The 22212-nt window shown below is 57.5% G+C and overlaps 2 non-coding genes across 2 annotated transcripts; one reads left to right on the top strand and one right to left on the bottom strand.

Moving 5' to 3' along the window:
* Positions 1–7884: 7884 nt before the first annotated feature.
* Positions 7885–7956, bottom strand: TRNAM-CAU (transfer RNA methionine (anticodon CAU)). Its single transcript has one exon. It is a non-coding gene; the product is annotated as a tRNA-Met (tRNA).
* A 2718-nt stretch (positions 7957–10674) lies between these two features.
* Positions 10675–10746, top strand: TRNAG-UCC (transfer RNA glycine (anticodon UCC)). Its single transcript has one exon. It is a non-coding gene; the product is annotated as a tRNA-Gly (tRNA).
* The last annotated feature ends 11466 nt before the right edge of the window (positions 10747–22212 follow it).

Raw genomic sequence — 22212 nt, 5'->3', positions numbered from 1 at the left:
CCTTAAACATTTCTATTCAGGTGCCAAGCGTATCAGCCACGTATCAAAGTTGAGTAGCCAGCCTGACAGCAATTCAGCCCGCAGGAGGAGCGGGAGCGGACCCGGGCTTACCTAGCTCCCCAAGGGAAGTGAGGCAAAGAGAGGAGGATGGCAGAGCCTGGCGCAGCACAGGCTTTTATGCTGTGTCCCAGAGCCCCAGGGGGCCCAAAACATTCCTTGCTCATGAAGCACCTGAGCACCTGGTAGTTGCTGCTGCTTGCAGAGCTCTCGCTGGTGATTAAGCCCTTGCCTCTCTCAGCTGAAATGTTTTGCTCCCACTTCTTAGGAGTTGACGTTGGAATGACTAACCTGCGCCGCAGCCACCACTCCGGACTCCTAGGGCCCGTGAACTCGGAGGTCTCAGGCTAGCTGTCCACAGAGGTTTTAAGTGGATTTGCGTCAGGTGGACTGCCTTTGGCTCATGCGCCTCTTCATGGTGAGCGTGGCCATCAGCCATGGTGACGTTTGGCCGTGAAGGACAGCTCAAGCCAGCTCGCGAGTGCTTTCAGTGGAGGGACTCAGGCTGACCCTGAGAGACATCTCTCGCCACAGCTCATGGCAGACGCTCAGGACACAGTCAGGATAGTTCAGGGAGAACGTGAAGACTGCACAGGCCCGTAAGGGAGAAGAGACTCAGGTCTCCAGGGACGTGGCAAAGCTCAACAGCAAGGAAGGACCTTTGCGAGCTGGAGGCAAGCGCCTTTGTGGCAGGAGTGAGCGCTGTGATGAGGTTGCTGGTGCTGGTGCTGGTGCTGGTGAGGCTGTGCCCCAGCCCGTTTTGGCCGCCTTGGAGCCTGGGAACGAAGGCAGGCTCCTGACGAGGAGGACGAAGCCAGAGAGCGGGTTGGTCCCCTCCAGTGTGGAAAGGGCAAGCGGTCACTCCCTGGGATCTGCATAGCCATGTGCGTAGGGGGCTTGAGTGGGCCTTCACGCTTCTTCCAGCCGGGGCTCTGCGCTCTGCTTGGGCAGCGGAGAATCTCGTGCAAACAAGCAGATCAAGGTGTAGGCGGGAGATGAAAGAGGTTCCTGCGTCCTGCCCTGAAAGTGACCCACACCCAAATGGACCTCTTTTGCCCAGCAAGTTCATCGCGGAGGCCAAAAGCCTGCATGGCCGGCTTTTTAGGAGTGGCTCGGAGCAGCGAGCCACAAGCTCACGGCTGTTTCTCCTGGGTCAGGGATGGCGTGGCCCATTCAAGGCTTTTTCACTGCAGAGCAACGTTGGATCGGTCTCCCGGAGCAGCTGGGAGCCAGCGTGCTGTGGAAGAGCTGGGAAAATCCCTGAACTCCAGGGAAACGTGAGTCAGCCTGCTGTTGACTTTGGTGGAGATGGCGTCCTGGCCTCAGGCGTGCCAGGAATACCGAGCTCACGTCCTCATTCTTCCTGAGGTGCTGCTTTCCTGCAGGGCATTTCCAAACGGGTTGCGTTATTGCTGAAACCACTGGTGCCTCTATGCAATGACATGCTCCTGCCTTCCAGGCTTTCTGTGGCTGGTCAAGGGCCCGTGTGACTCAGCGCATCCCAAAATAGTGGAGGGAGGAAGGTCCTGCATAAAAGGTCCTCAGGGCCAACGTCCTGCTCCAAACGGGCCAAACTTCCCAGCCACATCAGGAGGCTCAGGGGCTGAGCACCGACACGCACGGAGATGCCAGTGTCCCTCGCGCAGCCTCTTCCAGGGCTGCACCGTGCTCTCTGAGTCTTGTTTTTCCGTTGCAACGGCTGGGTTTTCCCTTCCCCTCCTCCCCTCCTGGCCTTCTCTCCTCCAGGCTGCACAAAGCCAGTGCCCTCGGCCTCTCCTCCTATGGCATGTGCTTCAGCCCCAACCGACTCGGGCTGGCCCCGGGCCTGTCGCTCTCTCCAGGTTTTTGACTTGTCTCTGGTGCTGGGGGACCCAAACTGGGCCCTGCAATTCAGGTGTTGCCCCAGCAGTGAGAAGGGAAGAGGATCGATCGCTTTGCTCAGCTCGCGTTGAACCGTTTGAGTTGGCAGGGACCTCTGTGAGCGAGCTAGTCCAACCCCCTGCTCGAAGCAGTGACGGCTACATGGGGCTGCTCAGGCATGTGTGTAGGCAAGCTTTTTCCTCTCTCCAAGAACGGCAATCCAACAACCACGCTCTTCCAAGGCTTGAGCACCCCCATGATGCAAAAGATTCTTGATCTTAATCTATGTTACGTCTAGCTGGATGTTACAGGGTTACAGCTTGCGTCCTTCGCTCCTTGTCCTATCCCCGGGACCTTCAGAAGGAGTCCAGCTCTTTCCTTTCTTTCTCCTCCCGTGGGGCAACTGCAGAGAGGAATGAGATCTCCCCGGAGCCTTCTCTTCCTAGGGCTGCCTAAAACTAGGCCTCCCAGCCTCTCCTCGTATGTCACATGCATCAGCCCCCTAGTCACCCTGGTGACCCTCTCTTCCTGCCCGGGACTTGCTCCACAAGGGCAAGGGCAAGGGCAAGGGCAAGGGCAAGGGCAAGGGCAAGGGCAAGGCCTTTGCAGTCCTGGAGATTCAAGACTGGACGCGCTGTTGCAGACGCGGTCTCCCAGGTGGCAAGGAGAGGGGAAGGGTCCCTGCCCTCGCCCTGCTGGCTGCACTCTTGCCAACGCAGCCCAGGAGGCGGTTGCCTGTCCTCGCAGCCAGAGCGTACTGCTGACTCACGTGTGGCTTCTTGTCCACCTGGCCCCGCCGAGACGCTTTTAAGCAAGCTGCTTCCTAGGCGGTCAGCCGCCAGCCTGCCCTGTGTTGTTTCAGCCCAGGGGAGGACTAGCCTTTGCCGTTGCTGAACTGTAGGCACCTCCTGTCGGCCCCTTTCTCCAGCCTGGTGAGTTTTCCCTGAATGCCAGCCCGGGCCTCCAGTGTGTCGGCTGCAGGCCCCCAGTCTGGCCTCTTGTAGAACTGTACTGAAAGTACCCTGTCGCACCGTTCAAGTTGCCCAGAGCACTGTCCGGTCAGGTTTTGAATAGCTCCCGTGATGGAGACTCCACAGCCTCTGTGGGCAGTGTGTTGCAGTGCTTGACCACCCTCACCATTAACAAGTTTTTTCTTATGCTGAGATGAATTTTTCTGTGTCTCAATTTTGTATCTGATTCCCCAAGGAATGCCAGGACTCTAGCTGAGATTCGGACTCAGAAGGGCAACTTCCCCCTGCCTGTCGCTGAAGGTGCCCGCCACAACTCAGCTGAGAGCCCACTTCCCTTTTTTGCTGCCACGCCTTTCATCCTCGTCACTAATCGCACCTTTAGGTCTGCCTTCCCTTCCTGACACAAGCATCACTCTCAGGAGATGCAACATCTGACGGGATGCTGAAGTTCGGAGAGGACGCAAGGACTCACCAAATCTGTCTCGTTTGGAGGGACCTCATTCCCTCGTGCAAGGGCACAGCTGCTGACTGCTGAAAATACCTATTGCCACCCTTCCTGGCACGCTCCCTTACGGCCTCTGCCCCCCACCTCTCGCCATCCTACCCCTGCACATCAAAATAGTTGAAGGAGGAAGGTCCTGCTTAAATTGTCCTCAGGGCCAACGTCCTGCTCCAAACTGGCCAGACTTCCCAGCCACATCAGGAGGCTCCACACCTTGTCCTGTCAGTTTCTGAAGAGCGCCGTGTAAGGAGATGTGGCTGTCCCTGGGGCAGCCTGTTCCACGGCTTCACCATGCTCCCTGTGACTTGTTTTTTCTTTCAGACGGTTGGGTTTTGCCTTGTTGCAACTTGCCAGTATTGCCTCTTGCCCTTTTGCTGTTCTCGATCCCTTCCCTCAGCTGCTTGCATTGAAGAGGTGGGTCCAATACTGTTTAACCTCTTCATTAATGACCTGGGTGATGGGACTGAGTGCACCCTCAGCAGGTTTGAGCATGCTACGGAAGTGGGATCTGTGGCTCATAGACCAGGTGGCTGTGCTGCCATTGAGAGGGACCTTGGCAGGCTGGAGAAATGAGCAGAAAGGAACCTCCTGAGGCTTGACAAAGGCAAATGCAAGGTGCTGCACCTGGGGAAGAATAGCCCCATGTAGCAGTAAAGGCTTGCCTCTGACCAGCAAGAAAGCAGCTTTGCAGAGAAGGAGCCAGGCGTCCAAGCAGACAGCAAGTTGAACATGAGACAGCAAGGTGCCCTCGTGGCAGAGAAGGCCAAAAGCATCCTGGGCTGCAGGGGGGATCTTATCAACGTGAACAAGTTGGGAAGGTGTAAAGAAGTCAGAGCGCGACTCTTCTCAGTGGTGCCCAGCGACAAGACAAGAGGCAATGGGCACAACTGAAACACAGGAAATCCCATCTGAACAGAAGGAAAAGCTGTTTTATTGTGAGTGTGGTTGAACACTGGAACAGGCTACCCAGAGAAACTGCGCTGTCTCCACCCTTAGAGACTGGCTGACCACCTGGCTGAGTCTCAGATGGTTTTGATCAGTGGCATAAAGTCCAGCTGGAGGCCAGTCACTAGCAGTGTACGCTAGGGGTGGATACTGGGTCCAGTGCTGTTCAGCCTGCTGGCTGCACTCTTGCCAGTGCAGCCCAGGATGCAGCTGGCCTTCCTCGCAGCAAGGGCACACGGCTGACTCACATTTGACTTCTTGTTTGCAGATGATACAAAACTGGGATTTGGGGTAGCAACAGCATTGCGGTGTTAAAAGCCCCCCTCCCCTTCCCCCCCCCCCTTGGTGTCCCTTGCCAGCCCCAACACAAGTCCAGCTTTGCCTTTCTTAACACCATTGCAGCATGCCCTGGCAATGTGGCTCTGTTCCTGCTTTCTCGCCTATCCCTGTTCTCACCTCCTGCGTCCTTCCTGTCTGCTTTGGAGCTCCCTCACGAGTTCCCCTTTTAGCCAAGCCTGTCACCTGGAACGTCTGCTCTTTTACTGAGTATCAGGGTGGACTGTGCTCCTGCTTGGGGGAGGTGGTCCTTAAAGACCTGCCAGCTCTCCCCAGGTCCTTAGCCTGTCAGAGCTGCTTCCCATGAGGCCCCACCCACCTGTTCCCCGAATACGCTGGCGTCGGCTCTCCTGAAGCCTGGGCTCCGTACTCTCTTACTTGCCTTCCACTCTCCTGTCTCCACAACTAGACAATTTCATGGTCGCTCCAGCCAAGGCTGCCATTGATTATTATGTCCCCAGCCAAGTTTTCCTAGTTCATGAGGAGCAGAACCAGCCTTGGCCCTCCTTGGCACATCCAGAGGACGTGCTAAGAAGTTATCCCCAACTCCGCAAGCCCCCAGGGTTACTTGAGTCCCAACGTGTTGCTCTCCTGGCAGGGGCTGGAGAGTGGAAAGTCCCCGTTATAAGAACTGACTGCAACCCGGAAACCACCTTGAGCTTTTACAGAAGATTTTGCCCCCTTCTCATCATGAGTGGGTGGACCGTGACAAGCTCCCACCACAGCACGACTTCCTGCTGCACCAAGCAGGAGGAAGAGAGACAAGGGGTGCCAGGGCAGAAACGCAAGAGGGCTACCGCTCTCGAGACACCGATGTCTAGAAGAACGGGGCCCTGCCTGTGTCAGCCACAAAGGCCCCCAGGGCCAGCCTGGTGCCCAGGGAGCTGGCCACCGGTGCCAGGCAAGGATGGAGACTGAGCGCTGCTGCAGCACAACAGCCCTTCCCGGGGAGAGAAATACAGACCTGACGGTCTCTGGGGGCCCTCCTCCCCTTTCTGTAAGGGAGCACCGTAAGGACATGTGAAATGTAAAGTATGCATGGGATGAGGTCCTGCAGATGCCTGCAGCATAAGGACATTGCTGTCAGGGGAAAGAGCAACTTTGTATGGGACTTTGGAGGGGGCTTGTGGGATAATGTTAAACAACTTCTGAGCTGTTTTGATGGGAGTGTGGGGGTGTGCATGCAAAACTTATAATGGGATAGTTCAGGGAAGGCCCAAAGATGGGGAAAAAGAGGGATGGAGGTGGACTGGGGTGGGGCAAACGTGGGAAACTGACCCTGCTGGTCAGTACGCTTGTCTGGACAACTCCAGTGCCTGATCACTGCAGTGTCCGCTATCTTTTTGTTAAACTCTACTCTGAATTTTTTCCTGTCTGACCTTTCTCTCTGTTCTCTGTGTGTGTGCGCAGGTGTATGTCATATGGTCCAAGAAACCTCAAGCTGGACTGGCTGATGACTAGGGGGGACCAGCATCAGGGAAGACCCAGCGTCAGAGAAAGAGACTAGATGAACAGAGATAGTCAAAACCTGACAGGACACGGTCCAATGCAGTCAGACCTGCTTTGGCTGACACTGCTTTGAGTGGGGGGGTTGGACTAGATGATCTCCAGAGGTTCCTTCCAATCTCAATGGTTTTGTGATACTGTGCTTCTGTGACTTGCCTTTGCCTTTGTCAGACTCCAGGCGGTTCCTGTCAGCCCCTTTCTCCCGCCTGTCGAGGTTTTCCTAATACCAGCGCTGCCCTCCAGTCTCTCGGCTGCATTGCCGCAGACTGGTCTCTCCTACAAAAGTGCTGAAAGTTCCCTCCGTCCCACTGTCCAGGTTGCCCATTAAGACATTAAAGCCTGTTGGTACCCAGAGCGATCCCTCAGGGATGCCACTGGTAAGCAGCCACCAGCTGGTCTTTGTACCGCTGAGCACAAGCCTTTGAACCCAACAGCCCGGCTTGTTTTCCACCCATGGTAGCATCCAGGTCTCCTCTCCATTCCTCGCCAAACTTTCTTTAAGGATACTATGAGATCATGCCAAAGGCTTTGCTGCAGTCAAGGTAGCCTTGCTGAAGTCAAGGTAGCCTTGCTGCAGTCAAGGTAAGTTAGGGTAGCAACAGTGTTCCAGTGGTAAAAAGCTCTTCTTTTTGCCCTTGATGTCCCTTGCCAGTCCCGACACAAGTCAAGCTTTGCCTTTCCTAAGACTATCGTGGCATGCCCAAGCAATGTGGCTGTATTCTTGCCATTGATTATTAAGTCTCCGGCCAAGTCTTCCTTGTTCATGAGGAGCAGGTCCAGCCTTGACCTTCTTCGGCATATCAAGGGGATGTGATAAGAAATTAACCCCTGGCTTCCTAAGCTGGTCAGAGCAAGAGCCTGAACAAACAGGGCCCACACCTCTGACTCTGGTCAGACCTATGGTCTGGGCTACGATTGAGAGTCCTGTGGGTGTGCATGTGAATCTGGATCAAGAGAGGAGGGCGTGCCTCTGTTCACGGTGGAACTCCATTTCTGACCAGCCCGAAGGAAGAAAAGCATTGGGCCATTTGTGGTGGTGACGCCAGTGTGAGTGCCACCGGTGTATCTACAAGTGCTTGCAAAAGCACTGCTCTGTCTGCATTCATACATGTGGCCAGGTCATGGGTGTGTATTCTGTGTGTGTGTGTGTGTGTGTGTGTGTGTACGTGTGCCCATTGTGAAAGCTTGCTCAGCCTTGCCCCTGGCTGGACCTACAAAAGAGAGTGGCAGCCAAGAGATCAGGAAGGAGAAATCCCCCAGGTGTTCCAGGCCGCTGGATTTGTCTTCCCTGAACAAGCACCAGCCTTCACCTCCTCCCCACCTGCAGAGCGGTGAAGGTGCCTGCTTGCCACCAGGAAGCTGGGGATTTAGCTCCCTGAAGGGAAGGAAGAAACAGCTTTGTCCCCAGGACACACACACTCTTGTGGGGGGACCTCTCTGCGGTCTGCTGCCTGGTGATCCACAGCCTTCTCTGCTCCTCAGGCGCACTTTGGGAGGTCTGGATGCTAAGAAAGCAAAGGAGAAGGTGGGGGAAGATGCTAAGAAAGCAAAAGAGAGGGCAGGAGCAGCACAGGCAAGGGGCTGAGGAGCAGGACAGCCACCACCACCCCTGGCCAGAGACCTGGAGCACAGCACTGTGGGGAGTGCTGGTGGAAGTGTCCAAAGCGAGAGGCCCCAGCTGGGAGGGGAGTGGGAAAAAAAGGGCCTTAGCAGAGGATGGTTTCGATCCATCGACCTCTGGGTTATGGGCCCAGCACGCTTCCGCTGCGCCACTCTGCTCCCCCCCAGCAGCTCTGTGGAGAGCTTGTGGAGCCCTCCCTGCCGCTCCCAGGCACTGACAACACCAGTGCTTGGGCTCGGGGGGAAGCCCAAAACCTGGGCTGAAGCCCCCTTGGTTTGCCCTCCTGACCTCAACTCCTGCCCATCACACACAGCGGGGAAAGGAGGGGTGCTTGTGTTTGCCCAGCTGAGCCGCCTCTGCAGGGGAGGACAGAAAGCCCAGAGTGAGGGGGGAGCCTGCCTGCCTGTGTTGTGCTCAGAGCACCTGCTTCCCAACGAGCTGATGAGAGTCTGCTGCACTCAGGGCCAGGAAAAGAAAGGCTTTTACTCCCCTCCACCTGGAGTCACATGCATCTCCTGCATGCAGTGCTTTCCTTGTGCAGGCTTGGCAAGCCCTGGGAGCCCGGGGCTCCCGGTGGCTTTCGGCCCCGGAGAGGCGGCTTCCACTTCTGCTGCTGACCAGCTGCTGAAACACTTCCTCAGAGCAGCTGCCCGGGCCAGCCCTGGACAGCTGGGCTAGAGTGACCCCTGAGTCCAGTGGATGCTCTCTTGCTGCCATCCCGTGGACATTTGGGGCACCTCCATTTCGGTCTGCAGCAAGGGAAGGAGGAAGGCCCAAACCAACTCAATCCCGCTGGCCCCTTGCTGCTCCACATGCTTGTGTTGTGGCACGGCATGCTGCCAAGGGGGAATGCCCCATCACCTGGAAGGACTCAGGGAATGGCTCTGTCTCTTGCAAACTGCCATGTGCTCACCAAACACAGGAGCTGCAGCGGTTTACTACAAACCAGTGCTGGAAGTAGGAGCAGGGAGGGGAGAGGAAGGGAGGAGTTAAGTGATGTTAGGGAGGAAATGGAGCAGGCTAGAACAATGATTCCCAGGCACTTTCCTGGCAGTCCCCTCTTTCCCAGGGCCCCGGACTTTTCTCCCTTGACAAAGCTCTGCTTCAGATGTGCCTTCCAGGCCTGCCAGCCTTGGAGGAGTGGCAGGGCTCCGTGGCCTTGCTGGTGAGCTGACTCGCAACTGTGTTCGACACGGTGTCCCCACAGCTGTATCCAGCAGAGTGTCCAGGCACTCTGGACTGGGGCCCAGAGGTGTGCCCCCACCCCATGGAGCCCGTAGTCTTCCTGGGTGGGAAGGAAACCCTGGCCTCCTTGCAGGACATGTAGTGGGGCAAGAATGAGAGGATCTTATGGTCATCATCCAGACAAAACTGTGCGCAGGCAGACCTCTACAGTGGTTCATACTCAGCCATAAAACTTTCTCTTTCCCCCCAGTTATCTCCATCCCTCCAGTTCCCTTCACCTCACCATTTGCCCTTCCACATAGCTCACCCCTTCTAACGCCTCCCCTGAGTTCTTTCTCCAGCTCTCTAGAGAGCCAGAGTGCAGCCACACCAGCAGACAGTGCCATTTGTGTGTTTCCTGTTTCCACTGTCTCAAAACTTCAAGACTGGGGTCCTTGGGTTCCTTGCAGTCTTTCCTCTTCAGCTCCTACTCTTGGGCTCTCTGATTTCTCCTCCGTCTTAAGAGACCTGACACATTTGCACTCCACCATCACGGGATGACTCACAGAGCTCCCTTCCCTTCCTTCCCTCCAGCCACAGAGATACCAGAGGGAGAGTCAAATGATGCTCCGGTGTCAGCATATCCCAGATGCCACCCTGACGACCAGGCGCTGGGAGCTGCAGCCGTAGCCCTGGGGTTATGCCTCTGAAACCCTGGATGCAGGCACTTCTCCTTCACAGTGCAGGTCCCAGCCCTAGTGCTTAGAGCCCCCAGGCCTCAGAGGCAGACAGGGAGAAAAGACTCCTCACCCTGGGGAGGCAGCTGGAGCTCCGGGACTTGCCCGGCTCTGCTTCCTCCCCAGGGCTGGGCATCTGGGGGCACCTCTTGTCCAGTCCACCTCACTTCACAGCAGGGACTGGGAGGTAAGTGAGACGCCTGGCCCAGAGTCCCACGTGTGGTGAATGCGCTCTGAATGCACTCATCTGTTTGTGGGTGCCCAGCTGTGGTGTGTCCAAAGCGTGGAAAGGAAACCCCCCAGTGCAGCCTGGCCCTGAAACTCACAGCAAGCCGGATGACATTGCACAGGGCACATGATCACTGCTGCCAAGAGGTTTGGGGCAGGTAGCTGTGGCCGAGAGGGGAAGGCGATGGATGCGAAATCCCACACAGGTTCCAATCCTGCCAGCTACAGGGCACCGTCCCCTTTTGGGCTGCCTGGAGCGACGACGCTCCAGCCCTGGACAAAACCCCACAACCGCAGTCCCTCCAGCTGCACAGCATGCCCAGCGAACCCTCCGTCCCTCTAGTCATCCTCAGCTTCCACCAGAATCGCCAGGGTGCGTGGGAACCACCTTCCTCCTTTCCCAGCCACACCGGCTCACAGCTTTCCTGACAGACGGATGCTCACCTATGGGGACGGGTGGATTTTCTTCTAAGGGGCATGTTTTCCCACGGAGCCTGAGCCGAGATGTGTGTGCGTGCTTCTGTGATGGGAAGGGAGGTCCCTGGCCTACATGGAAACATCTGCAAGTTTTTGCAGCAGCAGGAGAAGAGGCGGGGGAAGGGAAAGACCCTATCCAAATGCCGCTTCCTATTCTTTTTCCTTCTGCTGCATCTTTCTCCCCTTTCAGACTCCTGGGATAATCTTGAAAGCTCAGGGAGGGTCAGATAGCACCTGGGAGGAGCAGGAGGCCAGCACAGAGGCCTGCATGCGTTGGTGGTATAGTGGTGAGCATAGCTGCCTTCCAAGCAGTTGACCCGGGTTCGATTCCCGGCCAACGCACGCGTGCTTTCCTTCTTCCAGGCGCCTGCAGGGGCACTTCCATCTGCTGCTGGGAAAGAGCCCAGCTTGCACCAACAAGTTCATGTTCCCTAGGGGAGCCACTCCCTTTACTGCATGCACAGGCAGGATGGGGCACCCCACAGAGCCCAGGAGAGACAGGCCTGGCTTCAGCAATGCCTGCCTTGGTGAAAGCACATGCAAGAGACTGAAGCAGAAGAGCGGTTGAGGGTGGAGGTTACGGTAGTTACACTGGCTGGGAGTCAAGCACAGACCAGCTGCTTGGCAGGCAGCTGTGCTCATGACAGTGAAAGAAGTGCTCGCAGGCACATACCTCTGCCCCACTTCTCCCAGCGCCCACATCAGTCCTGCCTCCCCCTCCCTGCACACAGCCTCTGGCAACTCCTCCACGTTCCCCACCCCAAGCATCTCTGCCTGCTCCCGGGCCTGTAGGAGCGGAAATACCCCAGCCCTGCTGCTGGTTCCCACACGAACACACCACCCAGGGACTTCTGTTGAGACATTCTGCAGGCTGCACTGGCTGTCCCGGGATCTGTGCCTGTCCTGAGAGATCCGAGAACACTGCAGCCCACCCATGGCTTTCCGATCATGAACATGCAGTCCTGTCGGAGATCACCCTCAGGGCTGGTGTGAGCAGCACAGCGCAGAGGGAAGGCGTTGTCCCCACAGCCCTGGGGCAGATGCACCAGCCTCTGCAGCTCTGCCCCTTTCCTCCCTCCCCAGACACCTGCCTTGGCTCCTCTTGGCAGAGTCTCTCCATGGGCCATCTCCTCACCCATGGATGGGAGAGCCCTGTCTCTTCACCCATGGGGCTCCACGCTTCCTCTCCCAGGGCCTCTAGATGCGGGTGCTTCTGAAGAGAAGTGCTGATACGGCACCAGCTACTTGGGGCAGCTAAGGGCTCCCAGCTGAGACCAGCGCTGACTGCCTGCTGAGGAGGGGCTCTGTGCTGGCGGCCTCTCTGCACTGCTGACACACAGGCCAGAGGAGAGGGATTTCCTGCCTCGCCCGGAGCTCAACCTGCTGCTGTTGGACGTTGTACCTGGCAAGAAGAGGACTGCTGTCCTGGAAGGTTAAGGATGAGGATCGATAACAATGGCTAGGAAAATCACTGCGAGGAGTACAGTCTCAGAGGGGTGAGCACTTCCTGGCAAGCCTTTTCCAGTGGGGCACTGGGTCAGGGTGCAGTACGCACGCAGCAGCACTAAAGCAGAGAGAGGCTGAGGCTCTGTGAGTTCAAGCCTCACCCAGAGCAAGGGCTTTTAAATTTCACTCTAAGCCTTTTCTTCTCAAGTGCAATTTGGAGCCCATGTTTATGTTGGGCTCAGTCGAGCCTTTTTGAGAGAACAACATCACTGTGTGGGTTTTTTGTTTGTTTTTTTTTGTGTGTGTGCGTGTTGGGGGGGGGGGCGGTTGTTTGGCTTCCTTCCTTCCCTGGAAGGGTGGGACAGTGTAAGAAGTGCAAATGAAAGAGAGGTGGGCGGGGGAAGCTTCCTCAGTGGGTGTTGAAGCCCTGAAGCAGGTGCCCAGGGAAGTTTGGACTCTCCTTCCTTGGACAGCAAATTCAAATTTTGTCAGGGCCAGGCACTGAGCCACCCGCCCTAGCTTTGGCGCTAGTCCTGCTCTGAGCGGGCAGTTGAATTAGAGACCTCCGGAGATCCCTTCCAGTCTATCTCATTCCAGGAATCCACAGCTCCCAGAGAGCGCTGCGCTCTCCTCCCTCCTCTGCACCACGGCAGCAAGCGAGCCTCTTCCCCACAGGAACTAGAGCTCAGTCGTTGCTCAGCGCTCGGCTCATGTCCTGCCCTCTCTCTTTGGCTCCCCAGCCCCTTTCCCACACACACACACTCCTTCAGACTGTCACAGCCTCCCCCAGGGGTTACTCTGGTGGAGCGCTCCCTACCCAGCCCTCCGGTCCCCAACCAAGGCACAAAGAAGCCCTCTTGTTTCCCCCAGCAACAGGCCATGGTGTGGCATTGCAGCCAAAGTCTTTGGCTTCTCGGTTCATCAGCCTTTGAAGGGAGTGGGAAAGACACGTGTACTCCTGCCATGACGCTTGAGCACCGTGACAGCATGTTGGCTTGTCCAGAGCAAGAATGAAGAGCTCAGATGTGCTGAAATCAAATCACACTTTCCAAGTCACACTTTCCTCTCCATTCCCATGGAGAGAAAGACATCTTTGTCCTCCAAGGGCAGAGCCTGATTTTTCTGAGTCATTGCGTTGAGTTTCTGGGTTCTTGGAGAGCAGTGGGGGGGTGGGATTGGGACATTGTTCAGTGAGACCACGGGGCTATGTTGGGACCTCTTCCTGCCTGCTCCTGGCCCTGGTGAGCAGAGAGAGGGACCACCCTCTGTCAGGGCCCTGAGGGCCCTGATAGGCTCTAATGACCCTGACCAGCCTTGCCTGGGACCCCCTCCCATGCACCCTCTTCCCGTGGGCCCAGGAGCCCTATTTCAGCTCAGCCCTGGGCCTCTTTCTCTGACTGTGCTATGTTGTGGGAGTACTGGTCTTTGGCTCTGTCACAGCCATGTCCCTGCCTAGCCATGGACCCAACTGATCTGGACCCTGGCCCGTGGTCTGACGTCCCAGCCTGACCTCCGACCCGCCTTTTCACCACGGACCTGCCTGGTGATCACTGGACTGTGTCTGACCCTCATCACCCTTGCCAGACCTGATTCTGATCCTGACCCTGACCTGCAGATTTACTTCCCAGCTTGGCCTCAGACGTGCCTCATCACCATGAACTTCCATGGTGATCTGTACTCTTTGCTGAACCCTGCTAGCATCTCCAGGCCTGCCCTGTTCACCTTGCTCGGCGGCGGTGGGAAGGGGCCCTGGCAGGCAAGGTCCTTGCCCTGCCAGCCGTGTTATTGCGCTCGGCTCCCCATTCCTTAGGGATCAGCCGGCACTTGCTGCTCCCTGACACTCAGGCTCCTCTAAGAGGCTGGAGCAGCAGGGGCTCTGATTGGTGAAAAGCTTCTAAAGAAGCTCTGAAGGTGGCCGTCTCTTTCCTTGTAGACCTTGGTTTTGTCTACAGTACATGAAAACAGTGTAAGATGCCACGCAGAAAGCCACTTCTTGGAAGCTATTCCCCTCTGTTTCTTGGTTCTGCAGAGTGGCCTGCAATGCTCCAGCTGTGGTAAATCCAGTTGCAGAGAGCCTAATGGAGCTGGCCCCTGACCTGCCGCCGTGGTGCCTGTGTCGAGGGGTCCGGTGGTCTCCCTGGTCCCCACTTGCATAATCAGGGCACGCAGGCCCACATCCTGGGGCAGCAGGAGGTCAGCAAGCCCTCAGTTTCCTGTCTGCTTGCAGAGATGTTTGTGGCTGGCAGAGCCTATTTTGTGCATGCGCAAGTCAGGGCTTGTCTGAAAGCGTGGCTCACTCGCTTGCGCATTCAGCGCATGGTTTGACCCTGCAGAAAAGCCGGCTGGACAGGAAAGTGCCCTGCAAAGGCAAAAACCTCTCTGTTTCTGGCCATGTCCTCTCTCTGCTTCCCTCGTGCTTTCTCCAGTGCTTATGTGGCCCCATGATGAGTCACCTCACGGAGCTACACCGGGAGAAAATAACTCCCCACATAAATTAATAGTTCCCAGCCAGCATCACTCTCTACATCAGCTCCCTGTCAGGAAAGTGTCAGAGCCAGCGCGAGGGACAGGCTGGGATTGGGACAGCGGGGCACATGGCCATCCCTTTCAGCAGCAGCTACTTGTGGGACTGGCTCAGCTACAGCACGGCCTTGTCCTGTATTAGCAGGACTCACCGTTTCAGGAGTCACTAGTGATAATCACTCTCATTGAGCCAAGCTTGCCTGTACAGTCTCTGTAAGTGTGTGGGTGGGTGTCTGTGCGTGTGTGCATGGGTGGGCGGGGGGGATGAGGGGGCTTGGCAGTGTTCCTTTACAGTGCAAGAAGGGAGATGTGCCCACAGGCTCGATTTGCACCCCAAGCTGTGCGGGGAGGGGATGTTCATACAGAAAAAAAACAGAGCCAGGCATGGGGGCTGTCCACGGTGCCTGATCTACACTCCCAGCCCTAACACACTGCCTCTGCCCACCCAGAGCATCCAGGGGGCTGGGATATTTCCGAGGCAGGAAAAGGTGGCCCTGAGAGGCCCTCTGTGGGCAGCTCTGCGGCACCAGCCGGGAGGACATCTGGCTGCTCCCCAAAGCCTGGTGGTCTGAGCCCACCCCAGGATGCCATTCTGCTGGCAGCGGAGCTGGGGAGGTGGTGCTTCCTGACCCACCAGGTTCTGCCCAGCTTGCGCTTCCCCAGCCCCCAGCCAGGTCAGCTTTGGAGGTGGGCAGGAACAGGAGAGCAGGGGCAGACCTGGGGCCAGCAGGAAGGCTGTGGGGCAGGAAACATCAGGAACCAACCCCCTGGTCTCCCGGGAAGAGGCAGCCAGGGACAGGCTCCAGAGGAGAAGGCCTTCAGGGCAGGAGCTGCCTTCCAGATGGCAAGGCCACTGGTGGAACGGAGCTGTCCCCGGTCTTCTGGGGTTTGCACCTGCCCGAGGAAGGACTGGCAACCTTCCTGCCCAAAGAAGGGCTGTCTCCTGTGCACAGAGACAGGCTTACCAAATGGCACAAGGACCTGCACGTGGGTGCCCAAGCAGGCACATGCACGGAGAGAGAAAGAGGCGGTGGCAGTGCCTGAAGCCATTGGGGTGTAGTGGGTCTTGCAGGCAAGAAATCAAAGGCGCCAAAGCGTGCTGCTGGGACCTGCAGACCCACGAGTTTCTTTTGGTGTCCTCGTTGGTTTACAACAATGGCAGAGCCGTAAGGAGCCAGGAGCAGGTGAGTGTGGGCATCTTGAACCCCCCCCCCTCCCCCGACAGTTCCTTTGGTTCTGCCATTGAAGAATTCCCTTTCCCATTCTCACAGCTGGAAGAAGTTTCCTGCCCATGTGCCTTGGGCCCCTCTGCTCCCTGCTCTGAAATGCCTCCACCTCCTGCTGTTGCCTCCCAAAAGCCCCAATGCCACGAGGGAAAGGTTGCTGCCAGCAGCCAGCTCTCCATGCCCCAAGCACAGGAGGAGCCTGAATTACCTGCCCTGGCTCAGGCAGGCTCTAGGGACACAAGCCAAGGTTGGCAGGGAGGTCAGGATGGCCGAGCGGTCTCAGGTGCTGCGTTCAGAGCGGTCGTAGTCTCCATGGGAGGCATGGGTTTGAATCCCACTCCTGGCAGGCTTCTCTCTGCCTCTTTTCCTTTCCCAGACTGGCAGCGGAGAGCCTCAGGCCAGGACTTTCCTCCTGGAAATCCTTCTCTGCATGCTGTGCTCTCCAGTCTGTGCCCTTCAGAGAAGCCCATGGCTTGTGGTGAAGGAGCAAGGGGAGTCCCTAGGGTTGCGATCAGCTGCCTGAACTGGCTCTGGGGTTGATGGGATTTGCGCCTCTGCTGTCCCCAAAGAGGTCAGGGCCTCTGGGCTGACACCCCTTTCAACTCCTGCCTACCTATTGGCTCTCATCCTCCCACCTTTCCGTAGGTACTCCAAGGCTGCCATTAGATTCCCCCCAAAGCCTTCCCATCTCACGGCTAAACAAGGCCAGTCCCCTCAGCTCCCGCTCACAGGGCCAGGCCCCACCCTGGCAGGCTGCACTGCCAATCCATGCCTAGCCTACCGCTCACAAGGACCCCCAGGGCCCATCCAGCAGAGCGGCTCCCCACCCAGTCAGTTCCCAGTGCAGGGGAACTAGTCCATGGAGTCCAGCACGGACTTTGCATTCCTCCTTGTGGAGGTCCACCCACACAGACCATGACGTCCCAACTTGGATACAAAGATGCTGTGGCAGACCATGTCCAAAACCTTGCTAAGGACAAGCCAGACAACGCCCCCTGTTGTCAGTTCATCCATGGATGGATATAGCGAAGAGGACTTGCTTTGCGGCCTTCCAAGGGCCTGAAGTGAGGCTGAGTGGCCTGTGCTTCCCCAGAGAGCGTTTCTTCCCCTGTTTAGAGACTGGTATCCCTGCTATGCCTGAGGCCAGGACGCCATCTCCACCAAAGTCAACAGCAGGCTGACTCACGTTTCCCTGGAGTTCAGGGATTTTCCCAGCTCTTCCACAGCACGCTGGCTCCCAGCTGCTCCGGGAGACCGATCCAACGTTGCTCTGCAGTGAAAAAGCCTTGAATGGGCCACGCCATCCCTGACCCAGGAGAAACAGCCGTGAGCTTGTGGCTCGCTGCTCCGAGCCACTCCTAAAAAGCCGGCCATGCAGGCTTTTGGCCTCCGCGATGAACTTGCTGGGCAAAAGAGGTCCATTTGGGTGTGGGTCACTTTCAGGGCAGGACGCAGAAACCTCTTTCATCTCCCGCCTACACCTTGATCTGCTTGTTTGCACGAGATTCTCCACTGCCCAAGCAGAGCGCAGAGCCCCGGCTGGAAGAAGCATGAAGGCCCACTCAAGCCCCCTACGCACATGGCTATGCAGATCCCAGGGAGTGACCGCTTGCCCTTTCCACACTGGAGGGGACCAACCCGCTCTCTGGCTTCGTCCTCCTCGTCAGGAGCCTGCCTTCGTTCCCAGGCTCCAAGGCGGCCAAAACGGGCTGGGGCACAGCCTCACCAGCACCAGCACCAGCACCAGCAACCTCATCACAGCGCTCACTCCTGCCACAAAGGCGCTTGCCTCCAGCTCGCAAAGGTCCTTCCTTGCTGTTGAGCTTTGCCACGTCCCTGGAGACCTGAGTCTCTTCTCCCTTACGGGCCTGTGCAGTCTTCACGTTCTCCCTGAACTATCCTGACTGTGTCCTGAGCGTCTGCCATGAGCTGTGGCGAGAGATGTCTCTCAGGGTCAGCCTGAGTCCCTCCACTGAAAGCACTCGCGAGCTGGCTTGAGCTGTCCTTCACGGCCAAACGTCACCATGGCTGATGGCCACGCTCACCATGAAGAGGCGCATGAGCCAAAGGCAGTCCACCTGACGCAAATCCACTTAAAACCTCTGTGGACAGCTAGCCTGAGACCTCCGAGTTCACGGGCCCTAGGAGTCCGGAGCGGTGGCTGCGGCGCAGGTTAGTCATTCCAACGTCAACTCCTAAGAAGTGGGAGCAAAACATTTCAGCTGAGAGAGGCAAGGGCTTAATCACCAGCAAGAGCTCTGCAAGCAGCAGCAACTACCAGGTGCTCAGGTGCTTCATGAGCAAGGAATGTTTTGGGCCCCCTGGGGCTCTGGGACACAGCATAAAAGCCTGTGCTGCGCCAGGCTCTGCCATCCTCCTCTCTTTGCCTCACTTCCCTTGGGGAACTAGGTAAGCCCGGGTCCGCTCCCGCTCCTCCTGCGGGCTGAATTGCTGTCAGGCTGGCTACTCAACTTTGATACGTGGCTGATACGCTTGGCACCTGAATAGAAATGTTTAAGGTCCTTTACCTCTTTCTCTTTTCGAGGGGGGTGGTGATGGAGAGCTGGCAAGAGGAGGGTTCTTTCAAGCAGAAGGGGGATCTCGGGGTTCAGCTGTGGGCGTGCGAGTACCCCAGAATTTCCACCTGCAGCAGGTCGTCTCTAACCAAATAGCCAAGCGCATCCTCTGCCATCCTGAACGCAGAAGCGTTTGTTTTGGAGATGTGGTATGAGCGGTCTTTCCACAGGTGCTTTAAGCCCACTCTAACGGATTCCCTGTGAAAAGCTGGTCAGCATTCTCGTGCTGTGTCACTCGGGGGGCACGCGACCGTGCGTCCTGAGGTCACTCTGAAAGCAGGAGTGAAGGGAGCCCTCAGCAGCCTCCACCCGCTCTCAGGGAGGAGGGCAGGCGTGAGAAGAGGGAGCAGAGCTCTTCCAGCTCGGCGGTTTCTAACAGGACAGCTACAGGGGAAGGCCTGCGTGGCATGGCGGACCAAGGGGAAGGGGAAGGCATTGCGGGCTTGCCCAAACCATGTCTGCAGCTCCTTGCGGGTTCTCGTCCGAGCATGGGGCTGGCCTTGCTGAATCGGTTCTGCTCCAAACTCAGGCGCGGGGCAGTTGCCACGCGCTCTGCATTATCCGGGGTCCTCCAGCTTCTGCCCTGTTTTCCCTCCCCTGCTCTGTGTTTCAGCTTTGCCTCCCTCGCAGAGAGATGTCTTGCTTCAGACCCTGCCTGCCACGCCCCTGCGGCCCCTCTGGCCCAACCCCGCTTGCAAGCAGCTGCAGTGAGCCGTGCGTCGCCCGCTGCGCTGACTCGACGGTTGCCATCCAGGCCTCCCCGGTCGTGGTGACCCTGCCTGGCCCCATTCTCACCTCCTTCCCTCAGAGCACAGCCGTGGGATCCTCTCTGTCAGCTGCTGTTGGGAGCTCCCTCAGCACTGGGGGGGTGCCCATCACATCTGGGGGCTCCCTCGATCTGGGGGCGGTGGGACTGTGCCTGCCTCCCCCACGCTGCGGTCTAAACTGCTGAAGCCAGCCGATCATTCGCTCCCTTCGGAGCCACCACCCAGGAACCCGGAAGGAAATGGGGACCCGAGACTGCAAGCATGGCCACGGCTTGCAGACGAGCTGGGTACCCCCATCCCACCGGGGACGAGGGAACGGTGCCCGCTGCTCCTCGCTGCATGGCCGCTCTGGCCATGCTGCCTCTGGCTCTGCTTTACTCTGAGCTCCTTGAGGGAGAGCTCCTGCTCTTCCGCTTGGCTGCATCTCCTCTTGATGGGTGGAGGGTATCGGGGTTAGGAACTGCTGTTGTGGGGATGCGACTGCCACAAGGTAGAGGGGGAATGGCAAAAGGCAGGCACTTTGCACGGTGCTTGTCCTGGGGAAACGAGCAATTCTCTGTGCTTCCCTGAACCCTGGAAACGTGTGTCTTGGTCTCCGTACTGCTTCACTGCCTTTTTTCCTCCCTTCTCATTAAAGACGTTGTGCAGCATAGCTGGAGACTTGTGGTGGTGTATCTTTCTCCTGCAGCCTCCGTTAGCCGCCCGCTCTGCGTGGAAAAGCACTCCCCTCTGTCCTGAGCTTCCTTCTCTCTGCCGGGAGCTGAGGAGGGACTACCTCCCCTCTCCCATCGCAGCGAGTCTACCTGTAAGCGCGGGGCACTGCCAGAGTTGGGTGGAGCTCCCTGAACGGATCCCAGAGCACCAAAAGTAAGCAAACCGGCTCAGAAAGACAGAAGACCAGGACTATCAAGGCCACAGGCAAAGGGGAGATTTCAGGCTCTGTGGGCCTCAGAGGAACAGAGCAGGACTCTGTTGCCTGCTCATGCCGGCACCCTGATGTCTCTCAGGGTCAGCTGGGAGGCCCTCCACCGAAAGCCCTCGCGATCTGACTTCAGGGGTCTTCATTTTCCTCTGCCAACGTACCCGGTGGGTCTTGGAGGTGTCTTAGGAATTGTGCTGAGCTGCCACCGTATTTCCATGCGTCGGAAGCCCACCAGGCAGCCCATTGCCCTCGAGAAGGACGCGAAGTTGGAGCCCTTCTGCTGCTTGCAGGTGAACCTGTCTCAAGGTGCTTGCTGTGCTGCTGTGCAGGGGCAGGATGGCGAGAGGTGGGGGGCAGAGGCCGTAAGGGAGCGTGCCAGGAAGGGTGGCAATAGGTATTTTCAGCAGTCAGCAGCTGTGCCCTTGCACGAGGGAATGAGGTCCCTCCAAACGAGACAGATTTGGTGAGTCCTTGCGTCCTCTCCGAACTTCAGCATCCCGTCAGATGTTGCATCTCCTGAGAGTGACGCTTGTGTCAGGAAGGGAAGGCAGACCTAAAGGTGCGATTAGTGACGAGGATGAAAGGCGTGGCAGCAAAAAAGGGAAGTGGGCTCTCAGCTGAGTTGTGGCGGGCACCTTCAGCGACAGGCAGGGGGAAGTTGCCCTTCTGAGTCCGAATCTCGGCTAGAGTCCTGGCATTCCTTGGGGAATCAGATACAAAATTGAGACACAGAAAAATTCATCTCAGCATAAGAAAAAACTTGTTAATGGTGAGGGTGGTCAAGCACTGCAACACACTGCCCACAGAGGCTGTGGAGTCTCCATCACGGGAGCTATTCAAAACCTGACCGGACAGTGCTCTGGGCAACTTGAACGGTGCGACAGGGTACTTTCAGTACAGTTCTACAAGAGGCCAGACTGGGGGCCTGCAGCCGACACACTGGAGGCCCGGGCTGGCATTCAGGGAAAACTCACCAGGCTGGAGAAAGGGGCCGACAGGAGGTGCCTACAGTTCAGCAACGGCAAAGGCTAGTCCTCCCCTGGGCTGAAACAACACAGGGCAGGCTGGCGGCTGACCGCCTAGGAAGCAGCTTGCTTAAAAGCGTCTCGGCGGGGCCAGGTGGACAAGAAGCCACACGTGAGTCAGCAGTACGCTCTGGCTGCGAGGACAGGCAACCGCCTCCTGGGCTGCGTTGGCAAGAGTGCAGCCAGCAGGGCGAGGGCAGGGACCCTTCCCCTCTCCTTGCCACCTGGGAGACCGCGTCTGCAACAGCGCGTCCAGTCTTGAATCTCCAGGACTGCAAAGGCCTTGCCCTTGCCCTTGCCCTTGCCCTTGCCCTTGTGGAGCAAGTCCCGGGCAGGAAGAGAGGGTCACCAGGGTGACTAGGGGGCTGATGCATGTGACATACGAGGAGAGGCTGGGAGGCCTAGTTTTAGGCAGTCCTAGGAAGAGAAGGCTCCGGGGAGATCTCATTCCTCTCTGCAGTTGCCCCACGGGAGGAGAAAGAAAGGAAAGAGCTGGACTCCTTCTGAAGGTCCCGGGGATAGGACAAGGAGCGAAGGACGCAAGCTGTAACCCTGTAACATCCAGCTAGACGTAACATAGATTAAGATCAAGAATCTTTTGCATCATGGGGCTGCTCAAGCCTTGGAAGAGCGTGGTTGTTGGATTGCCATTCTTGGAGAGAGGAAAAAGCTTGCCTACACACATGCCTGAGCAGCCCCATGTAGCCGTCACTGCTTCGAGCAGGGGGTTGGACTAGCTCGCTCACAGAGGTCCCTGCCAACTCAAACGGTTCAACGCGAGCTGAGCAAAGCGATCGATCCTCTTCCCTTCTCACTGCTGGGGCAACACCTGAATTGCAGGGCCCAGTTTGGGTCCCCCAGCACCAGAGACAAGTCAAAAACCTGGAGAGAGCGACAGGCCCGGGGCCAGCCCGAGTCGGTTGGGGCTGAAGCACATGCCATAGGAGGAGAGGCCGAGGGCACTGGCTTTGTGCAGCCTGGAGGAGAGAAGGCCAGGAGGGGAGGAGGGGAAGGGAAAACCCAGCCGTTGCAACGGAAAAACAAGACTCAGAGAGCACGGTGCAGCCCTGGAAGAGGCTGCGCGAGGGACACTGGCATCTCCGTGCGTGTCGGTGCTCAGCCCCTGAGCCTCCTGATGTGGCTGGGAAGTTTGGCCCGTTTGGAGCAGGACGTTGGCCCTGAGGACCTTTTATGCAGGACCTTCCTCCCTCCACTATTTTGGGATGCGCTGAGTCACACGGGCCCTTGACCAGCCACAGAAAGCCTGGAAGGCAGGAGCATGTCATTGCATAGAGGCACCAGTGGTTTCAGCAATAACGCAAC

The sequence above is a fragment of the Apteryx mantelli genome, chromosome 15 (assembly GCF_036417845.1).
Source record: "Apteryx mantelli isolate bAptMan1 chromosome 15, bAptMan1.hap1, whole genome shotgun sequence".
In the NCBI taxonomy this organism is placed as follows: domain Eukaryota; kingdom Metazoa; phylum Chordata; class Aves; order Apterygiformes; family Apterygidae; genus Apteryx; species Apteryx mantelli.
Note: the sequence above shows the minus strand (reverse complement) of the source record. Positions and strands in the feature narration are given on the sequence as shown.